This window comes from Protopterus annectens, chromosome 3.part1 (assembly GCF_019279795.1).
Source record: "Protopterus annectens isolate FY-2018-M chromosome 3.part1, PAN1.0, whole genome shotgun sequence".
Lineage (NCBI taxonomy): Eukaryota > Metazoa > Chordata > Ceratodontiformes > Protopteridae > Protopterus > Protopterus annectens.
In genome coordinates this window covers 1,708,450,434-1,708,468,362 of record NC_056732.1, presented here as the reverse complement: position 1 = coordinate 1,708,468,362, position 17,929 = coordinate 1,708,450,434, and the positions used below count along the sequence as shown (strand labels likewise).

At 44.0% G+C, this 17,929-nt stretch overlaps 1 protein-coding gene across 1 annotated transcript in view; it reads left to right on the top strand.

Annotated features, from left to right (window-relative positions):
- ADCK5 (aarF domain containing kinase 5) overlaps nucleotides 1-17,929 on the top strand; it is a 1,011,483-nt gene that overhangs the window by 908,152 nt on the left and 85,402 nt on the right. The window lies entirely within an intron of this gene.

Genomic DNA, 17,929 nt, shown 5'->3' with positions numbered 1-17,929 from the left:
ATTTGGTTACATTTTACAGACTTGGACCCTAGTCTCAAGCTCTTTCCTCTTCCCACAATGCTCTACACACTCTACAGCTTCCTCAGCTCTCATTTGCTGTCACAGCGAAAAGACACGGATTTCTGTAGTGAGCATTTCAAATATTTGAAAGCTAAGTTTTTTCCTTCTAGTTTTCCAATTTAGCTAACTTTTTGATAGTTTTCATCTTAGTATGCCTCCCTTCCTTGTAAGTGGTTTGCAGGTGTTAGGGACTGCTGCCTTACTTCCCTTTCTTCTTTTTGTCAGGGCCATTGACTCCTTTTTTGGTCTTTCTGTAAAAAAAAAAATAATAAGATATTAGGAATTATTATATGGTTGTTTAGTTTAGCGTGTATGGAATTTTAATGTAGTGCACGTTTTTTCAGTGTAGATAGTCTTCTTTAGGTAACTTGTTATAACTTAAATAAGACTGTTTCTATTTTTTTTTTCTTGTTGCTGCTGGTGTGACTTAAAAGTGTTGGATAAAAAATGTCAGACAAAACTTATGGTTTCAAGTGTTGCTCTGACTGTGGACGTAAAATCCCACAATCAGACGTGCATGAAAATGTGTATATTGTTTAGGACCAAAGCACTTTTGTGTTATTTGTGAGGGTTTCAACCCTAGAGTGATCGCAGACCACAGGAATAAATTAATCTTGAAAGGTCTTCTCCCTGCATCATTTTCATGTTTGCCAGGGGCTCAAACCCCTCTAAAAGTCATCATGGATCCTCAGATCCCAGGAAGCATCCTCCTAAGTCCTTGAGGACCTCCTTAGAACCACCAGCAAAAGTGTTGAAAGCCTCGGATCTGACCCCCATCAGATCTGAGACCCACTTCTGCTACTTCAGATCCAAAATGCTTCTTGGATCTGACAGAAGTCATTTCTTCCACCTCCAGCTCGGATCCTAGGTCTATGTATCCTAAAGCTAGGAGCCAAACATCTGAATATTCGGTCAAGACTGTTTCACCAACCTTTCCTACAGAGTTACTGAAAACTCTTTAAGAGACCGTCGAGGCCTCCTTCATCTATTTCCTCCAGGTCCTGTAGGAGTTTCTCAGATATGGACATGGACAAGGTGGTGTGGATATTCCTCAGAACTCAAATTCAGATGGTTGTTTTGCCAAATCCATCCCTTTTTGGGTCCATGAGTTGTCATGCCAAAGATATCCAGTCTCCTTCTCTGATCTGACCATCAGCTTTGGATTCGCATGATCCGAGATACCCGAGAGAGTCAGTGTTGGATCCGAGGACGCTCCCTTCCTTGACTCTGACAGTTACCCTGACTGGCTGTGCTCCAATATCACTGGATCAGAGTGGGTTTCGGATCACAGATTTTGGCGTTGGATCTGGTGGTGGGGTTCAGCTCCAGCTTTGTCAGATCCATCCCTTCTCCTTGGCACTTCGGCTCTAGACAGCTCAGGTCTGATTTTATCTGGGAGCTAACCACAGGTCCGGGGTTGTCCCTATCCTCTCTCCTTGGCTCCGAGGAAGTTGGGGGGATTTCAGCAGGACCGTCAGCTTTCCAGGTTGTGGAAAGGGCTTCCTCCTCTCATAGGGATTCAACCTCTCTTATCTCTGATCCTATCCCTTGCCGTTCATTGGATCTGATTTCTGACCCCGTCATGCCTGTCCAGGGTCAGCCCACCTCAAGAAGTCTCCAAGACCTCCCCCCAGAGAGAGGCCCTCTTCTTATGATACCTCCCCTGACCATCCCACGGAGGAGGTTCATTGTAAGAAGACAGGCAAAAGGAGGCACATAGACTCCCTTATGGAGTCCCTCACCGAGGACATGGACTTTGATGAGGGAGAAAGATCCCCAAGATCACCACTGGACTGTGTCCCCTTTGGAGACATCTTAGAGATCCTTAGGCAGAAAGGTGGTTGGTCTACCCAAATGCTGCCTTCTGAGGAGTTTGTGTTTTTGGAGGCTTTCAGGGTGGGCCCATCCACATCTTGGTTGACCCCCACATGGTGGATGAGCTGATAAATTTAGTCTCCCGCAGGGCCTAGAAGGAGTCAGACACCATCAAGCCAATCCCCAAGCACCCCAACAAATTCTTATTTCCTCCAAGGACAGACGATATTGGAATAAGGGTAATATGGGTATACCTGTGGATACCATGTTTGTGGCAGCAGCTACCAAAAAGGAGCTAACTGAGCAGAACAATGGACAAGTTTGGTAAGCACATCTGTGCCTCGGCTATTTTTACACTGAGGTCATTAACCTACTTGGCAGACTTCACTTGTTTGCAGAGAGACCTGGTCAAAGAGCTTTCCAGCTCTCTCACAGAGACCATGTCAGTGGAGGACTTCAGGAAAGTATCTCCCCAACTGGCTATGCTTAGTTCCATGAATAATTCTTCCTTGAGGCCCATCTTCCATTTGGCAGAGGGCACCTCATGGGCAGCCAGCTCAGGTATTGCAGTTAGGAGACTTGCCTGAATGAGGCTTTGAGACTTCTTCTTTGTTTGGGTCATCAGTCAAAGATATCTTAACTGACAGTGAACAGGAAGGAAAGATCAAGTTTTCTACCCTCAGCATACTTTCTCCAGAAATCAATAAGGTGGTAAGAAGTTTTGGTTCCAAAAATCCCAAGGGTCATTTCAGGATTAACGTGGGGATTCTTCCTCCAGAGGCACAGGAGGAAATTTTAATGAAAGATTCTGCCCCAGAGGCAGGGGGGGGGTCCACAAAATTAGGGCTACAGAGACTGTTTCTCTGATAGACCCTGTCAGCACCCCTGAAGTGCTGTTCAGCTCTGGAAGCAGTTGGGGTCATTTTGTGTTACACCGGGATGCCTGGACCAGTCTTACAAAAAATGCCTGGGTGCCAAGCATTATATCCAGAGATTATTGCATTCCCTTTTCCTTTCCACCTCAAGAAAAATAGATGAGACTGCCTGACATTCCACCCAAACAGAGGGTAGAAGAGATTCAAAAACTACTGCAAAAAAGAGTCATCCAATAGATCTCACCCAAACAAAAAGGATTCAGAACTTACTCCTGCTTCTTTTTAGTGCCAAAGAAAACCGGGGACCTGGATCTAAGCAGTCTAAACCTATTTATAAAGAAGTCAAAGTTCCAGATGGTTATGGTTCAGTCCATTCTACTGCTTTTGCAGAAGGATGATTGGATGTGCTTTATAGACCTACAGGACATGTACTGTCACAGCAGTATAAACAGACACTCCAGAAGTAATCTGCGCTTCGGGCTGGGAACCAATCATTACCAGTTCAGAGTTCTCACAACAGACCCGAGGGTCTTCACTGAATGCTTGGCAGTACTAGCAGCTCACCTGAGACTGCAGGGATTCCATGTGTTTCCTTATCTAAACGACTGGCTTCTAACTGCCCCAACCAGGCAGCAACTGATTCAAACCAGGGATTATCTGTTTCAGATCTCCATCTCCTGGGCATCACCATAAATCTAGCCAAATCAAACCCATTCCCAGTACAAAAACTGGAATTCATTAGTATCTGTTGGATACTACACATCAAATGGCATCATTGCCTCCTCGTCACATAAAAACATTGAGATACCAGGTACAGTCCATTCTAGATGTTCCATCTCCACCTGCAAGATTAATATTTCAAGCCTATGTCTAGTCTTGGCACATTTGTGCCATTAGCAAGGCTTTTTTATGTTAGTTCTCCTATGACCTTTGGCTATTCAGTGGTCTATTATTTACCATCCTTTATCTGTTCCTAGCAGACTAAGCAGTGGTGGTGCAGCGGTAGCATTGTCGCCTCACAGCAAGAGGTTCTCCCGTTTGATTCTCGGCTGAAGCACCTTCTGTGTGGAGTCTGCATGTCCTCCCCGCGGTCAAGTGGTGTTCGAAAGACATGCGTGGGTGTGCCTTCATTGAAGGTTGGGTGTCAGGCTGGCACCTCGGCTCCGTAAAAATCTACTGCCAATCATTAGCAGACCAGAGTTTCTCTGTGGCAACCCCTAACTGGGAAAAGCCGAAAGAAGAACAACATCTGTTCTTAGCAGACTAATATCTATTTGCAAACATCATCCTCAGTGGTGGATTCTTTTGGACAACTTGTTCATCGGCAGGCCATTTCTTCTTCTGTCACCCACAGCCACTGTGACCATGGACGCTTCCAAGTTGGGGTGGGAGTATTACATGGGAAAGATGTTTCAAGGAACATGGACTCACTTAGAGATCAGATTGCATATCAATGTTCTGGAAATGAGAGCGGTCCTCTTAATGTTGCAAGCTTTTCAGGATGATCTCGCCATTGAGACTATTGCATTTCACACAGACAACATGTCAGTGGTCTGATATGTCAACAAACAAGGAGGAACCCGTTCATATCAGTTGTGCAGAGAGGCCATGAGGGTCTGAGAATGGGTGATATCTTCAGGCTGCTTTCTACCTTTAACACATATACTATGGAAATCCATCATTCTTGCAGACAAACTCAGCAGGTCCATTCTGACTCCTCACGAGTGGTCCCTCAATCAGTCAGTAGAGAAGTTGATCTTCAGCTGTTGAGGTCAACCTTGCTGCAGTCTCTTTACTTCCCCAGAACAAGTGCAGTAAGTACTTTGCTCTGATTCCCCCTTCCAGGAGAGTCCCTGAGGGATGCTCTGGTTCACGATTGCCCCCCCCTGATCTCCTCTATGTCTATCCCCCTCTACCATTGATCCTGATGTTTATGCAGAAAGCCAGGAAACTGAAGCATTCAGTAATCCTCATTGCCCCCTACTGGCCTAATCAGATATGTTCCCCTTTTTCTGGTCTTGTTTGAAATATCCTCCATGGATTCTGGAGCGCACGCAGGATCTCCTGTCTCATCCATCAGAGACTCAACATCCTAGTCTACACACCCTCAAACTAATCACATAGTTTCTCCAGTTCCAGTAATAGTACAAAGGTCCAGGCTTGCTTCCCCTGTTAGAGACATAGTTTTAGCTTCTCAGAAAGCTTCCACTAAAAAGGTATACAGAAGCAAATGGAAAAGGTTCACTGTTTGGGCTTTCAAAGAGAATATTGATACCTTTTCAGCTCCTACGTCAGCTGTCCTTTTTCTTACTTCTCTCTTCAAGGAAAGTGCTAGGTATTCTACAATAAAATATCAGGAGACAGCCATGTCCAGTTTTCGTGCCGGAAACATTTCTGACTCCCTCTCTGCATCTAGATTATGTAAGGCATTTACAAAGGGGATTTTTCTTCTTAGGCCTCCAATAAAATGATCCATCTCTGCCATGGGATCTCACTGTTATTCTTCAGGGCCTCACTCAAAAGCCATTTGAGCCAGCTAGCAATTGTGAAATGAAATTCTTTTCCTGGAAAACCATCTTTATGGTAACCATTACGTCAGCAAAGAGAATTTCCAGACTTCAGGCTTTGTCATCTAAACCCTCTTACATTATTTTTCATAAAGACAGAGTAGCCGTCCATATGTTCTTTATGCTTAAAGTGGCCACAGAGACTATTGTTAACTAGTCTATTCAACTACCAGTCTTCTTTCCAAATTTTTCTAAAAAGGGTGAATATATTTTACATCTCCTTGATGTACATAGATAACTATGATTTTGCTTTCATAGAACAAAACACTACAAAAAATCTGAACAACTATTTATATCTTTTTCTCCTAACTGATTTGGCCAAGCAGTCTCCAAAGTTACCCTGGCCAAATGGATTACAGATTGTATTTCTCTAATTTATTCAAAAAATGGTCTGCAATTGCCTTGCCCTCCTAAAGCCCATTCTACTTGATCTATGGCTACATCATCTGCTTTCTGCTCCAGAGCATCAATTGATGACATTTGTGCTGCAGCCACCTAGTCAAAACCTCATACTTTTGGTGACACATTACAAACTGGACATGGTCTCCAGAAGTAAAGCTTATTTTGGTTCGTCGGTGAGCCAGCATATCCTTCTTTGAGGTCACCCAAGAGTGATGTAGCTGGGCAGTCTGACCCAGTAGTGAGAAAGAATGAAAAGGACAACATCAGATTTAGAAGTTATGTATTTACAACAACTTGACACCTGTGTTATCCATTTTCATTCTTCCTCACCTTCCCTCCCAGCCATCCCCCATCCTGGTGGCTCCTAGAGGATATATGAAAATTATAGGAACATATATGTTCCTGGGGATCTACTTCTAAATACTGTAATTCCACAATACCAAAGACCAGAATATCGAGACGAGAATCACAAAACTGAAAATCCCGAACTGCGTAAGTATTCCCAATGCAAGTAACACTTGCCCAACACAACATTAAAACGCAACACACAAGAATGAAAAGGACAACATCAGATTTAGAAGTTATGTATTTACCACAACTTGACACCTGTGTTGTCCATTTTCATTCTTCCTCACCTTCCCTCCCAGCCATCCCCCATCCTGGTGGCTCCTAGAGGATATATGAAAATTATAGGAACATATATGCTCCTGGGGATCTACTTCTAAATACTGTAATTCCACAATACCGAAGACCAGAATATCGAGACGAGAATCACGAAACTGAAAATCCGTAACTGCGTAAGTATTCCCAGTGCAAGTAACACTTGCCCAACACAACATTAAAACACAATGCACTATCTAAAACCCACCTAGGTGGGGGGCTATGCCCCCATCTCACCCCTCCTAACTATATATACCAACTCCAGAATTGCACTACAGTGGAGAAAGGGCATAATTACCCATGTTGGTGAATTTGATCACTCGCTTGGCGTGGAAGGAACCTGACACTGTAGAACCAATTTCCATCCATCCTTACTGGAGTAAGAGCCCAGCAGTGAGATGCTTTGGTAGTAGCAGCAGCCAGCAAGAAGGATCTCACTGAAGAAAGCTCATCTGTCCACCCCCCTAACAGAGAGTCAAAGGCATTGGACAGATTTTGGAAGCGAGTTTATTCTTCAGCTACCTTTGCGTTAAGGTCACTGAATTATTTGGCACACCTGAACTGAATTTCAGAGAGATTTGACAAAGGAGCTCTCCAAGTCAGTCTGTCTGGGCCCATGTCTGTGGAGGACAGGAAATCCGTGGACTCACAGCTGGCTACCCATCAGTCCCTTTCAAATGCCTGCATATGTCTTATATCCAATGGTATGGAGGGTTTTTCAGGAGCCGCAGGTACAGGCATCACTGTAAAGAGGCATGCCTGGATATGCTTAGGTGGCTTTGTGGATCCTTTTAAGACTTCTTTTTATAAACACACCATTTGATGGCTTGACCTTGTTTGGCCCCGAGATTAAAGACGCACTCTACAGAAGTGAAAAAAAATGGGAAAACTCTTTCTACCAAGGAATACGGTTTCCTAACCCCCCCCCCCCCACGGACATCCTCCAGAACCAGAAAGGGTTAAAAAGCTGTGGTTTCAGGAGTCCCAATCATTTTATCAGGATTTTTCTGGAAATCTCCCCAAGGCAAAGGGAGGAATTGTAAACAAAGAAAAACAAGTAAAGTACCTGGATAAATCTGGTGTAAAGCACAACAATAATTGGAAAATTCCAGAAATCACAGCAAAACACCAGAACACACAGCCACGGGCTAAAAATATTTAATTGGAAGTAGTAAAACAGTAGTAAGCATTTTCACAATGAAATTGCTTCATCAGACTGCCATTAACAAAATACACCAAATAGATATAGTACTGAAAGCCTATCGGCCCTATCCAATTAATAACAGCCAATGAAATCTTACAGTCAGTCAAACCATGTAGAAGCAACATCACTCATTTAAAAAGATACATATAATAACAAGAATAAAAATAAATATAAAAGAAAAAAAGATTGAAAAAAAGGGGGGGGGGATTCTACTGGTAGACATTGCCCTCAGGCAGGAGGTCCACAGAACCAAGGCTTTAGAGATCCCTTCTCTGAGAGGCCTTATCAGTACTCCTGAAGAGTTACCTAACTGCTGCATGTTGGATGCAGTTAATGGGTGCTCGTCTCTGCACCCAGAAGCTGGATGTCCATCACCAAAGATGTCTAGATGTGGATAATTATTACCATAAGCTATTACTTTCCTTTTCTTTATCCACCCCCATTACAAAAAAAACTTACCAACATTCCACCCTTCCAAAGGAAAGCTGCAGTATTAGAAATAACAAAGTCTTCCAAGAGGTCCCACCTGACCAACAAGGGTCCAGAACTCACTTAAGATTCTTTTTAGTGCCAACGAAGAAGAACAGGGACCTAAGACCCATCTTGGACCTCAGCCACCTAAGTCTAAATGTCAGTCACACAAAGTTTTGAATGGTCATGGTACAGTCCATCCTCCCCTCCTGAGGAAGGATGATTGGATGCTCTTGAAAGACCTTCAGGATGCATACTACTACATCAAGTGGACAGGTGACCCAGGAGTTTTTTGTTTTTGGCTGGGAGACAGTCATTTTCAATTCAGAGCCCTCCCCTTTGGTCTCACCACAGCCCCCCAGGTGTTTGCGAAATGTGTGGCAGTGGTTGCAGCTCATCTCAGACTGCAAGGGTTCTGAGTGTTCCCCTATCTTGACAAATGGCTACTCACTCCACTTACTGGGTCTGTTCTTGTCCAGGCCAGGGACTGTTTGTTTGAGCTTTGTTCCCACGTAGGAATTACAGTAAACTAGGACAAATTTCAGATCTCTTCAGTACAAACTCTGGAATTCATGGAAGCCCACTTGGACACAACCATTCAGATAGCAAGGTCTGTGGAGAGCAGGTTATCTGCATTACATAACCAGACCCTACAGCTTTTGTCATATGGGACACTGCCTGCCAGACTGGTTCTGCAACTTTTGTGGTCAATGGGCACTTCCATTACTTTGGTTCCCTGGGCAAGGTATTATGTGAGAGTGTTACAGTGGACACTAGTGGTTCAGTGGTCCATCAGATACCAACCCATGACTTTTTAAATTCCCTTAACAAAACACCTGCAGGGCTGATGTAGCTTGGTGGAGTCAGTCTCCAGAAGTATCCCAGGGCTGTCCATTTGTCCCTTTCCAAAACATGGTGACCACAGATGCTTCCCAATAAGGGGCGAGGGTATTAGATGGGACAAGGTATTTCAACGGTAATCTTAGCCAGATGATTGACTAGTTGCATCTTCCATGTTTAAAAGGTTCATAGGTGTTTACTAGGCTAACGACCACAAGGGTCTTTTTAAGCCTAGCTATGTATCCCAAATCTAGCTATGCATCCCAACTCTCTGACAAGTTCTGGTACCCCTGATAAGTGTAAGCAGAGGCTTGGGAGATGAACCATTTACAGGTTGCCTCTGTCCATTAGAGACAGGTGCCAAGTCAGGGGTGAATTTCCTGTTCCCCATAAAAATTGTCCAAGTTTCACTTGAATTGGTTTAGGGAGGAGCTCTGCTTCACATGGATGGGGAGCGTGTTCCAGAAACGGTGTAGTCTCTGGGTTACATACCTGTCTCTCCAGCAGGTCCTATTTATATCATAGGCAAGGTTTAAGTCTTTTGAATGGGTAGTTCTGGTGCTGTTTGTTTTGCAGATATGGAGGAGATCCATCAGAGTGGGATCCAACAATGCCCTATATGCCAGGCATAGATCTTCCCTCAACAGCCTACAGGAGACAGAATACAGGGATAGGGCCTTTAGGCAGTATGCATAGGACATTTTACTTGTGCCCTGTATTCTTTTAGTGAGGAACCTCTGTGGACATTCCATTTATTGGCTATGCCTGGTTAGGTACATACCAAAGGGGGTACTGTACTCAAAGATAGATCTGATGAATGCCGAATACAGTGGAACAATGACTTCCTTGGACCTAGATGCCATAACTTTGTTTATAAGTTGCACAGCATAGAATGATTTCCTCACTACTGTAGACACATGATGGTCAAAGGGTAGATTACTATCTGCGTGTGTCCCTAAGTCCCTGACTACTGGGTCAAGTCTAAGGAGTGTGTTGTCAATATGATAGTTATCAGGGATGGGTGACTTCCCAAAAGATACTGTTATGCCTTTCTTGGCATTTAGTTTTAGGTCATGGCTCTGACACCAGATGTTTGTCTGTGTCAGCCTTCCTGGAGAACATTTGTGTCAATGTAGAAGTCAGTGACAGCACCTAATTTGCAATCATCTGCAAATTCAGTCAGTCAGAGACCATTGACGTTGACCTTGACTTCAGAGATGTAAATGCCAAAAAGGAGCAGTCCAATAACTGACCCCTGAGGGACTCCACTTGTGACTGGCCTCTTTCTGGAGGTGGACTCCCCAATTCTGGCTTCCTGGGTCCTGTCTGTGAACCAGTTGACTGTCCACCAGGTGATGTAGGTGTTTGTACCAAACCTCTTGAGTTTGTCATCGATGCCCAACTAGGGTATTGTGTCAAGTGCCTTAGCCAGGTCAACACAGGTAGTATGAATGATTTTGCCCTCATCTGTTGCTTTGGTGACCTTCTCAAAGAAGTACACCAGGTTGAGTAGGCATGACCTGCCCCTGATGAAACCAAACTGGGTTGGGTCCAGTATTTGGAAGTTTACTATATTATTATTATTGATCATTTCCATGATAATTCTTTCCATGGCTTTGCGTATAAGACTAGTGAAAGTTGTGGGTCTGTAGATGGCCCACCTTTGTGCAGAGGGATGACTGTTGCTGTTCTTCATTCATGAGGCACAAAGCCTGTTTAGAGACTACAGTTAAATAGCAGTTCCAGAGGGCCTGATGGGGCATGTCTCATGCCTTTTAGAAGGCATCTTGGGATATTGTCTGGGCCCAGTGATGCAGTATATTTGGCCTTAGACCTGTTCCCTAATTATAGAAGGGGAAGTTATATTTGATGGTATTCCCTGAGGGAAATTTGATGGGGAGAGAGGGGTAACAGTTGGAGCTGAATTTGTCGGCCAGTAGGTTTGCTACATCTTCTGGCTCAGTATACATGGCTCCATTTACAGTGAGCTCTGCACACAATTGTGTATTGCCTTTGAAGTTGCAGACATAGCTAACAAATGCCTTGTGGTTGTCCTTGGCCTGGTAGATATTATTTGACCTCTGAGTTGGTTTAGTTTGATGAGAGTGCTTTTATCCTGCTGGGTGCTGCACCTCCTAATTTTTGCCATGATTTTCTATATTCTGTTATACAGTCTATTGATTTTGTGATTCCACCAGGTTGGCTTGTTTGTTGAGTTAGTTCTGTACTTTCTGGTGGGTACAGCTGCCTTTAAGCAGCTATTAACATGCTTGTATGTTTCTGTGAACTGTTTTACGTAGGCAGCAGTGTTCTCAGGGTTTAGGGGGGCTTGACATTTTCCCAGGTTATCACTTAATAGCAGGAAGCTAGCCTTAGAGTAGTTCCTGAATATTCCAGGGTTAGCTGTGTGTCTAGGTTTTATTTTTACTTCAAATGAGACTATTTTGTGGCCTGACCTTTACCAGGGAAGACATTACACTAGAGGGCACAGCACTCTTCCATATTAGTAAGGACCAGATACAGTAGGGTTGCACCCCTGGTTAGTATATTGACAGTCTGGTCCAGAGAGTTTGTGTGTACAAAATCCAGAAATCTCTGTGCATGTACATTTGATGTCGTATAGGATTCCCAGTTTATAGTGATGTAATTAAGTTGCCCATAAATATGGTATTGGGTTGGATGGTGAGTGTTTCCAGTAAGTTTAAATACATGGTTTGGGCTTCTTGGGTCATAGAGGGAGACCTATAACTTGCAAGGAAGTGGTATTGGATTTTGCCTATGATGATTTGAACATGGTATAGCTCAAGTGCATTGTCCTGTTTGACCAGCCTTGAGGTATATTTATTTTTTATGTAAATCGAGACACCTCCACCTTTAGTCCTTGTCTGTGTAGTAGTTGGTCTAAATGTGTGGAAGGCATTATAACCTTCCACTGTCAGTGTGCTCTCCCTGGCTAAGGAGAAGGGTTTGACTCCACCTAAACTGCCTAAAACACACTTGACAAGATCAGTTTTTCTGCCTTTTCAGCCTTCTTTTCTACAGTCTCAGTTGATGATGTTTGTGCTGCTGACACCTGGTCTAATGTTAATACCTTAATTTCCCACTATAAATTGTATTTACTTTTTATTGTTAGGGTGGATTTTGATTTTGCTGTCCTCCAGATCATCCTCCCATGAGATCGCCCTTGGAGCTAAGTAGCTGGGGACTCTGATCCATCAGTTGAGAATGGACAGAAGAGACAATGTCAGATACGAAAGTTATGTACTTACCATAATGATGGATCTGTGTTGTCTGTTTACGTCCTTCCTCAACTTTTTCCCCTCCTTCCCCTTTCTGTTTTAGGATCATAGGAGATTGCTAGGCTAATGGCTCTGGGGCCCTTACAAGCCTAGCCAAGAGTTTATCCCCAGAAAGGAAACCATAGTCAGCACCTGTCGCCCCTGTCAATGAGGGACACAGGTGGAACCCCTGGGACAAATTTGTGGTTGCCCATTCACTCATTAAGGTTGCGCTTGAAGAGGGTCAGCGATGTAGTTTGCTTGACGTGTATGGGGAGTCTGTTCCAGAGATGGGGCAGCCTCTGGGAGACAAACCTGTCTCTCCAGCAGGTTCTGTTACTGTCACATATTAGATTTAAGCCTTTTGATCGGGTACTATGCAAGGGCTTAGACTTATGGATATGGAGCATCTCTAGTAGAGCAGGGTCTGAGATTGCCTTGTAGGCGAGACACAGGTCACCTCTGAGCAGTCTGTATGATACAGGTTAGAGTGATAGCGATTTGAGCCTGTCCACATAGGACAGGTGTTGGAGGCAATGGATTCTCTTTGTGAGGTATTTCTGTGGCCTTTCCAGTTGGTGCAGGTGTTTGGAAAGGTACATACCAAATGGGGTGTTGTACTCAATTATTGGCCTAATGAGGGAGGAGTACAGAGAGGTAATAACCTCCTTTTTTCTGGATGCAACCCCCTTACTTATGAGGTGAACCAAGTAAAAGGCTTTTCTGATCACTGCCGCTACATGATGATCAAATGTGAGATTGTTGTCAACTTGTGTACCCAGGTCTCTCATCACAGGTTGTGTGCTTAAGGGGTTGCCGCTAATGTGGTAATCAGTAGGGGTCGTGTTTTTGACAAATGGTATGATAATACATTTTTTGCATTTAACTTAAGGCCATGACTTTGGCACCAGTCATCTGTTGCTGTTAGATCCTCTTGAAGTATGTTAATATCATTTGGGGAGTCAATGACAGCACACAACTTACAGTCATCCACAAACGTGGTCAGCCACAGGCCTTTTGTCTTTGTCTGGATCTCTGAGAAGTAGATGCCAAACAACAGGGGTCCCAGGACAGATCCCTAGGGGACACCACTAGTGACAGGTCTGCTATCGGAGGTAGTGGCACCTATTTTGACCTTGTGGGTCCTATCAGTGAGCCAGTTGGCCACCCACCTGATGAGACAGGGATTTACACCAAGTTCTATTAGCTTTTCGATGATGCCTGAGTGGGGGATTGTGTCAAAGGCTTTAGCAAGTCAGGGTAGGCTGTGTGTACTGACTTTCCCTCATCCAGTGCTTTGGTGACAGTCTCAACAAAAAATCAACCAGGTTCAACGGGCAAGGTCTGCCCTTGACAAATCTGAACTGGTTGGGGTCAAGTGCTTGGAGATTGCCTATGTCCTTGTGTATGAGGTCCATAATAATATGCTCCATGGCCTTACAGATCAGACTTGTCAGGCTAATGGGATGATAGTTACCAGGGTCAGTAGTGGCACCACATTTGTGCAAAGGGATGACAATGGCAGTTCTATACTCTGCTAGAATGAAGCCTGTACTTAGGCTATGGTTGAATAGGGTGCTCAATGGAGAGGCTAGTTCTTGATGGCGATGTTGCAGAATACAGCCTGGGATAATATCAAGTTCCAAGGAAGCTGTGTTCTTTGCCTTGGATAGGGCCTTTAACATTTGATCTACTGAGATGTGAGGTGCGGGACAAGTATCAGGGATGTCGAATGTGCCTTTAAGGGGGGAGGGAGGTGAAGTTTGCGCTGAACCTATCTGCTAGCAGGTTGGCTAAGTCAACAGGATCAGTGTAAGTGGCACTGTTAAGAAGTAATTTGGAACAAACCTGGGCTTTGTCGTGGAGGTTTCTGACATAACTGATAAAGGTTTTATGGTTAGCCTTTGTTTCAGAGGCTAGTTTCAATTCATAATTGGGTTTGGAGGTTTTCACTATTGACCTAATTTGCTTGTTGAGGCTAAGGAGGAAGTTTTTCCAATTGGGAATTTGCAACTTCTTACCCTTGGACAACAGTTTCTTCCTTTTGTTGTAAAGCCTGTTGATAGAGGATGTCCACCACATAGGTTCATAGGTTGGTATTAGGCTATCAGCCCTAGGGCCTATACAAGCCTAGCCATAACAATTCCATGGCTATTTCTTCCCACACTATTTACTTCCCTGGTCCCCTGTCCAACAGGGGGACTGACGTGATCCCCAGGGTGAATTTCCATTCTCCCATGCAATCGTCAAGGTTCCTTTTGAAGAGGGCCAAAGAGGCGCTCTGCTTGACATGTATGGGTAGTCTGTTCCAGAGTCTGGGGAGTCTCTGGGTCAGGAACCTATCCCTCCAGCATGTTTTGTTTATTGTGATTACAAGGTTTAGATCCCTGGACTGTGTAGCTCTGAGGGATTGGGATTTCTTTAAGTGTATCATGTCCAACAGCTCTGGGTTTTACATGGCCTTGTATGTTAAGCAGAGATCGCCTCTGAGTAGACGATATGCGACAGAGTATAGCTGGAGTTTTTTAAGGCGGTCAGCGTAGGGCATCTGCTTTACACCTTTAGGTCTGTGTTTCCTTGAGAAGCAGGTTTTAGTTCTGTTGGGTATGGCTGAGTCCATGTACTTATACAGGTGCTTGTATCCTCCACTGGCATACTGTTCAGCATATTTGTCTGCATCATCTGAGGGGGGGGGGGTGGTGTGAAGTTTTTGTTGTCAGTTTTTGAGAATTAATTTAGCCTGGTTACGGCTGGGGGGTTGGATGGGATAGACACTTCAAATGAGACAGACCGATGGTCTGATTTCACCAACGAAGGACTTACTATGGTGGTGGTGCAGCAGTCACCCATGTTGATGAGAATCAAGTCTAGAATGCTATCTCCCCTAGTGGGGGATGAGACAAGCTGGTCTAGTGTGTTAGAACTGATGAAGTCAAGGAATCATTGGGTGAGTGCACTAGAGCAAGAATAGTTTACCCATTTTATGGTGGGGTAGTTGAAGTCACCAAGGATCAGGGTGTTAGGGGGTACCTTGATGGATTCAAGTAGGTCCAGGTAGGAGGAGTGGGTGTTCTGAGTCATGGAGGGGGGGTCTGTAGCTGGCTTTAACTTGGATGGGTGTTTTTCCAATTGTCAATTGCACCTGGAGAAGGTCTAGTGCATCATGCTGGCAAACCAGTCTGGAGGAGTGCTTGTCTTTAATGAAAATAGAAACTCCATCACCCTTAGTCTTCCTGACCTCATTTTGTGGTTGGAATGTGTGGAATGAGGTATAGCCTGGTAAAGCAGGGATGCTCTCTGCAGCCTTGAATCAAGTTTCTGTGACTGCAAAAATGTCAGCATCTTCCAGTGCTAGGAGAGCCTCCAGTGAGTGCATTTTTTGGTTAAGGCTCCTAGCGTTAAGCAGCATGACCTTCAGTTTGCTTTTTGACAGATCTCGTATGTTGAAAGATTTGTCTATGGGACATTGCCCAAAAAAGACACAATAGGGAGGTAAGAGCCTTGGCCAGAATCCTGAATTCCATGGGTGACAAGTGGAGGCCATCTCTGGCAAAGCATCAAGGTCTGTCAACCATGTCATCCCAGGCAGATACGTGATCCCCTTGGAATGACACCAAAAACTAAGCCATTGAAGTCAATTAATTTTTGTTGGTATTGTGGTATCATTCTTGGTGAAGGTAGAATGCTGCTTAGGGCTAGGGTCAACCTGCCTGGGACACATACTTGTACAACTCAATCATGTCTCTCTTCATATAGTCCAGGGAGGTACGTCTCAAGCCATTCAAATCAATATGAACAGTGACAGAGTCATACTTGTACATGTTGTGGAGAGACTTAAGTGCATGCATGATGTGCAGGATTCTGGCAGCTGACAGACAACTGATTGTGATCATTTCCTTGTTGTGCCTGGTGAGGGGGACATTGGTGTGTCTCACAATTGAGTCACCAATGACTAGTATGTTTGGTTTAATGTTGCGCTTTATGGGCTGTATGACTTTGTTATGTCTTATGGGCTGTGTTTGTGAGGCACTGGTGTGTTGTCTGCTGTCTGTGATGTGTTTGGTGTTGTGTGTGGAATGTCTGTGAGTGTGTTTTCGAGGTCTTTGCTGTTTACGTAAGTTTTTATTGAGGAAGAATTTCACCCTTTTGGCTTCTGGTGTGATGGTCTGGTCTGCCATTTAGGTAGAGTGTCAAGCTCTTTCAACTCCAGAGCAGAATTCTTTTTAAGCCATATGTGCCCTGCCCTAATCTCTCTGTGTTACTGTATTTCTTACTTTTTCGTGCTTTATCATGGTATTGCAGGCAAACTTGATCCGAGTTGGGAGTTGGCATAATGGTTAAGGTGTTTACTGCACAGACATAGGATACAGGGTTTGATTCTCCCCTTAGGAAGCATGGCTAGGCTTAGAAAGACCCCCACGGTCATTAGCCTAGTAATCACCTATGAACATATGAAGTAATGTTGGGGACATGAGGGGTTTATGGGTAAGGGGAGGGGCCTGAGCTGTGGATACTAAAATCTGGCAAAGTAGCCAAAGACAGATCTGAGACCCATCATTTGAAGAAAGATGAAACAGACCACGCAGCTCTATCATTGTAGTAAGTACATAGCGTTCATTTTCTTTCCATTTATTTTTGTTTTAATGTGACTTACAATTTTATTACATATTTTATACTTTCCAAATGGCATTGTTCCTGTTGTACTTTCACCTGATCCACTGTCCACTTTGTTGTAATTCGTAATGAAACCCATTTTGTTAATGTTTATTTCCTTCTGGTGTACTCATCTGAACAGGTAACATCTTCCTCAAAATGCTGTATGGCGTTAACAAGGACTATTTCTTTTCTCTGCATTCACAAGTCTTTAAGTAAAATCATTGTAAATCAAAATATAACTTCTTTCTTTTCTATACATTCCTTTCATCCCTTCTACACCAAACTCACTCATTTTCTTTCTTTTCTCTCCCTGCAGCACTTTACCTCTTGTACATCTTTCACTTACTATTTGGTTGGTGTCTCAAGACAATGTGAATGGCTTTTGACATGTCATTGTCCAGGGTCACACAGTATGTTCTTTCACATCATTCTGGGTGGTCAGCAGTTTCACTAGAAAGTGCTCCCCTTTGTCCTTCCTCTGAATCTAGAGTGTTAGCAGGATCTTAGCCATAGAGGTGAAGGCCTTTATAGAAAAGGAACATCATGTGTATTTATTCTTGGTGATGATGTCAGTAGTCTCTGCTTCCATGACTGCAGTCCATGGACTGACCATAAATGGGGAGAATTCCTCTTTGGTCTCATCCCATTTGATGACTTTCATTGGCATAGACCTGGACACTCTCCATTGTTGGTTATTCCTGCCAATGGAGAGGGACAGATCCTGGGAGAGAACACAGTAGTTGATCCAGTCTGGGATCTTTCTGCAATTATCTTGGTTGTATGGTTGCCACAGTCTTCATGCTTTTCACACATCTGAGGATGTGGATATTTCATGAGGCTTTGAGGCAGCATGCAATTATAGATCTTCTGTTTGTGTCAGACCTCAATTGCTGAACCTTGGAATTTGGGTTTCCCATTCCTTCAGCCAGAGTTAGTACAGGTCCTGATGAATGAAGTTGGTGGGGTGGGGAGTTTATCTTGGCTACTTTGTGGTTCACAACAAATGGTCCCTCTTGGAGAGGGACCTCCACATCAAACATGGTTTCTGAAGGCTCTAGAGGGAAATTTCTTCCTGGGGTCCCTCCTGGGTTTCTTTGACAA